The sequence below is a fragment of the Corvus cornix genome, chromosome 15 (assembly GCF_000738735.6).
Source record: "Corvus cornix cornix isolate S_Up_H32 chromosome 15, ASM73873v5, whole genome shotgun sequence".
Classification (NCBI taxonomy): Eukaryota; Metazoa; Chordata; class Aves; order Passeriformes; family Corvidae; genus Corvus; species Corvus cornix.
The window spans coordinates 9,238,914-9,244,378 of NC_046345.1; positions in this window are offsets into that span (position 1 = coordinate 9,238,914).

Here is a 5,465-nt window from a genome sequence, read left to right on the forward strand (position 1 = left end):
TAGGTTTTGTGCATCTTTCTCAAGCACAACGTGCTCTGCTTTAGTCATGTTACCTGGGGCCAGTTTGTACATGCATGACAGGCTGTTGATCTCAGCATTCATTGTTCTCCACAGTGTGTTCAGTGAGCCTCAGGTTATCTGCTCACACTGCTAGATGTGACTCAGGCTCTTGCACCAATTCTTTGCAGCAAATTGTTTATTTTCTCTGTGTTTTCTGCTCCTCTCCTGCAGAGGAGTTACATAAGGAGGAGGGCAAATGGACTATAAATGGGATCTAGGTAAATTTCCTATGGGAAATAAAGATCTTGATTTGTTTTGGTTTCTCCTACTGGTTTTTGCAGCCTTAAGCCTTGTCTGACACTGCTTCAATGCAGATGGGAATGGCAGAAAAATGCTTTCTTGCCGATGCTGCAGTTCTTCCCCAGGCAGCAGCAGGCTGGGGAGAGCACCTGTTTCCCTGCAGCGCAGCAAAGCTCCAGCTCTCCCCACGCCCCTGTGGGGACACGGCGAGTCCTCCCCGGCCTGCAGGGTCACCTCTCGCCTGGCCCAGCGTGTGGCCTCTGCACTTGTACCTGCCCTGGCTCTGCAGAAGCAACTTCCAGCTGGTTTCACTAAGAGCTTATCTAATTTCCAGGTGCTGCAGGGACAGGGATGTGCTGGTGCAAACCAAGCTCTGGAATGGTGCCATTGGCCGAGCTCCGGGCCCGGCCCCGGGGCCGCGCTGCTCTGGGCACCGGTGTGGGGGCGAGCCCTCACGCATGTGGGGCGGGGCAGGACCAAGGAGGCTCCTCGTCCGCAGAGAGGCATGAGGAGATCCTGGAGAGCAGCCTTTCCACGGGGCTGGGGCTCTTGAATCACCCGGTGCTGGACAGCCGGGCTGATCAGGACTGCAGGCTTTCTTTGGGTTCACCCGACTGCCCGGGCTGGGGTTGCTGTCGTGGTGCTCCTTGAGCCTCCCAGGAGACTCTGACGTGCATTTCCTTGGTCAGCTTAAGTACCGGGTCACTTTAAGGCAATCCAAGCAAGCAGCGCAAACCCCCTTCCGGGAATAACAACATTCTTCAAGTCAAATGGGTTTTTATTGCAGAGCTTAAAATCCACTTAATTCCCGAGCCCCAGGCTGGGATCCATGTGGAGCCTCTTAGCAGGGGGGAGGCAGCATTTGGCTGGAGCAACAACCAGTGCTGGTCACCCACCGTGAGAGGCCGGAGCGGCTCCAAGCCACATCCCTGCTGCCTGGAGCTGCCCGCCGGGCTGGCCCCTCTTCCCGCTCATCAGCAGCCACATGGGCGGCTGCAGGTGCCTTCACTTACCTGCCTGCCCGCCCTCGGCCTCCAGGTACTCAGTGAGTGGCAAAGAGAGAGGGATAAAACTGTGCAGGGCTAGCTGGGGAAAGGGTGGGTTTTCCTGGATGGTGGTGGGGGTGGCTTGTCTTGTATCTCTCAGCTGCCCTGGGCACAGTCGTGCTCAGAGACAAGACCTTGCTGCAGCATCAGTGGCTGTGAGGGAGGCCTGTTCCTGCCTGTCTCCAGGGCTCTGTTCCCAGTCCTCTGCTGCTGGCCTGGCTCCCTGCTCCTCCAGGTAAGCTGCTTTTTACTGTCCTGGCTTGCAGAGCTGTAGTGAGGTCTAAATGTGCTTTCTGGACATTGCAGCAGATCTGGGGAACAGCAGGAGGAACATGGAGAGGCTTACAGGACACAGCGAAGGAAGTAGGAAAGGTGTTTCTCCCCCACAGCACGACATGCACATCCCAGAACAAACCCTGAAACGTTCTTGAGACCTCAGCCTGAGCAGAAGTGTCAGATAAGATTTTAACCGAGGGCGAAGCGACCCTGTGATGCAGGGTTGAGAAGAGGTGCTGCAGCTGTGCTGAGCAGTGTTGCTGTTCAGCTTAGTTTAGTGTTATTCCTTTTTTGTTTTTCCAAGTCATGTGAGTTTGTTTTACGACCTGAAGTACTTTGCTGTGGGGTGCTGGATTGCCTCTGACACCTCTCTAATACTCAATTTCTTTTCTTTGAACGTGCAGGTGTACAACTACAGTGTTCCTGCCCAGACAGCGCCCTGCCTGGTGAGTGTAATGGATGGATTTAATTTTAATCTCCTACAGTTCTCTGGGGACATGCTGAGATTTTTATTCCTTCCTCCTCTATTTTTACTGAAGAGGGTAAATTATGTGCCTCCATAAAGCAGAGTGGGCAGCCAGTGATACAGGATGGGCACTCCCATCAGTCATACAGCAGGCATAAAGCACTGCTCACTTTCAGTATCTCTGCCTCTCGTCGTACAAATAAGACTGTACATGTAAAACAGCAGCTGTTCACAGGAGAGACTTCCTGTGTGCTGGCACTGTCACTCCAGCTCCCATCTGTGGGGTCGCAAAGCACCGGCACCTGCGATCTCTGTAACATCCTTGCTGGGAGGGAGATGGTGCATTAAGGGTAATCTGTGTGGAAGTGCTGGTGCAGAGTAGACAGGGATGAGTCAGGCGTGATTCCTGTCACACCACGGGGTCTGTCCCCATGCTGGCTCTGTTCGTGCTGAGCAGACAGACCTCTGCTCGCCCACAATCTGGTATGGGCTCTGCTTTGCCATCTAGATGGGGCTCCATGGAGACAGAGTTCTCCAGAGCAGCTCAGGCACTGCCCAGCAGCATTCAGGTGAGGGGGAAATGGGAATTGCTTCAGTAAGTGTAAGTCAGCCCTCCAGGGATAAAGGCAGTGAACTAGAGCAGTGGAGGGGATGTGATCAAACCTGATGCCTACCAAAGGGATGTGCTGAGTATTGCACTGACATAGGCTGAATGACACTAACGTGCTCCCTGTAGAGCCCCTGGGGACACAAGGGCATTTTGTAAATCCTGAATGAGAAAGCTCGGCCAGGACAGCGGTGTTCTGCTCCTCAGGCTGGGCTGGCAGTCCTGGAGCCGCCGCATGTTCCTCATCCTGCCCGTATGGCTGTTAATGGCCTTGTCCTGCTTCCATCCTCAGGGAATAATTGCCTCACACTTGAGCAAATGTGCTCGGTGTTTGAAAGGAGTCTATCGATTTGTGAGTATTTCTGAAAGCCTCACAGGGCCCTGTTCCCTTTGAAGTGTAAAAGCATCTGTCTGTCTCTGCTTCTCGAGCAGTCTCGCGCTCCATTTGCATCTCCTCTCGGGCTGCCCAGGAATCCATCCCTGGCCCCATGCAGTGCTCGGGTTTTGACTGCTGAGAGGGCTCCCTATCACAGGAAGATGGGACTTGGAGGCAAAGGTGCAAAGCTTCAGTCTAGGGAGGGGGTTGATCTCAGCTTGCAGCCAGGGGTACTCAGGATGGAGCTGTTCCTGGAGGCCAGTATCCAGTACTCCAGACTGAGAATGTTCTCATTGGTGTTTATCTGTGGTGGGTGTGTTGATTAGGAAGGAGAGGAAATAGCCCCTGGCTTCTTCCCACCATAGTACTTTACTTCCTATGCCAGGCAGCGTTGGCTGGTAAGGAAGAAGGTCAGACCTGGGCTGCCTTGGATAATCCACCATCTGGGAGTTGAATTGCACACGAATGACCAGAACCCCTTGATGGTTCTCTGATGTGCATTTGAACAAATACTATAAATGTCGCCAAGTCCCAGGTCTGTGTGTGGGCAGCTCAGCCTGTGATTCTCCCCATCCCATCTCCCCGGGCTGCTTGTCCCTACCAGGGCATTTTCATATAGGCGCAACCTTACAGGGGTGACTGTATTTCCAGAGCTAGGACTCAGAGCTCTGTCACTCCTTGGTTATCCCAGGGGTGGTGGTGAGCAGACAGTGCAGATAACTCCAGGCTGGAATTGCAGGGGCTGCCTGTAGCCACTGCCATCCAGCACCTCCCAGATGGTGTGCTGGGTTTCCTATTTCAAGGGGGCCCCAGCGGAGCAGCCGTGGCACCTCGCTGCTGGAGGCAGTAAATGGGCTCCCATCTGGTTTTAATGATCAGTAGCACTTTGGTGCTTGTTTATTCCCGTGTTTTATGCTTCAGCAATAAAATATGCCTCAGTTTGTTCAATCCATCCTGGCGCTGGATGCAGATGAGTTCACAGCCTCTGACAAAGAGGTCCCAGCGGTACACAGGATGTTGTCTGTTTTGGTTTTTTTAGACAGCTGGGCAGAATCAGGTGATGTAGTGGCTTTTGAAATACAAACATCAGTGGACAGTATAGAAGGCAGGGCACACAGCTCATCATACCTAGCAAAGAAATCATGTCCTTAGATTAAAGGAGACTTGGTTCTGGAGCCAGAACTGTCTGCCCTTCTACCCCCACGGGGTAGCACAGAGCTCTGATGTGGAGACTGAATGAAGTTAGTCCCAGCTTTAAACCAGGTATTCAAGGAAATTTTGTCCCAAAGGGCTGCCTGCAGCAGTCACGGAGCTGTAGCGTTGTGCTTTAGCTGTCCCACCACAACCCTAAAGTGGCAGTGGAAGTAGCAGAAGCACTGGCAGGGCCTCGTCTCACTGTGAGCACACACCAGCCCTTTGACAGGTTCCTGGTGCCACCACGCTCAGGGTGGCTACAGTGGGCTGGGAGTTGTACGAAATTCTCTGGGGTCAAAACAGTAATCTATTAAATTAATCTAAGAGGGAAGCTGTTTGTAAGGGGCTGTGGGGTTTTTTTTCTGTCCCCAGCACACTCGTGTTCCCTGGCTGGTGTGTCTGGGAGTGGGGAGCAGTCTGCTGGCAACTCCGGCACTGACGGGTGGTCCTCCAAAGGGACAGGCAATAACACTTGGCACATTTCTGGCACTCAGTATCTGGGGATCCTGAATCAGTTCTGCAAAAGCCAGTTAAGCTTTTCAGCACTTCTGTTGCAGGGTAGGTGGGGACACTAAGGCAGAGATTAAAGACAGTAAACCACAGGGGGAGAAAGGGCTCTTTGTCTCCCTTCTGACTTTCATGGAGACCTGGAAACCTTTTGATTTCCTATCTAACATTTGTCTTCTACCCTAATGGTGGAGAAACAGTCTTCTCCGCTTTATTTTCCAACAGTGTGTTCCTTGGAGGATCTTCAGCTCTTACCTCTAAAGAGCATTGATTTTCTGCAGAGACCCTTTTCTCAACTGTTTGTCAAGGCTTGGAGCTTTAGGTGGCAACTAAAGAGAGAAGGATTTTAACAAACTAATTAACCTCCCTCCAAGTCATTCAGGGTCTGTTCCCTTGGTGCCACTGATGTTGCATTTGTGCTAATTTCCCCTGGAAGGTCTAATGCAGGGGGAACGATTAAAGGAGGCTTTTTTTGGGCAGTTTTTACACAGCAGGAAGAGGGAAGGTGGCAGCAACTGCTCTGTTGGGTTATTGCTGTCCCCAGGGTCATCTGCCCAGCCCCTGCTGGGGCCAGAGCCCAGCTCCCTACTCTAGGAACACTTGGAGTGCACCACTGAGACTGGCCAGGACCCAGCAAGGCAAAGCAGTCCCTCAAACCTCACCAGGTACCCTCTGAAATGGGGCTCTGTGTTA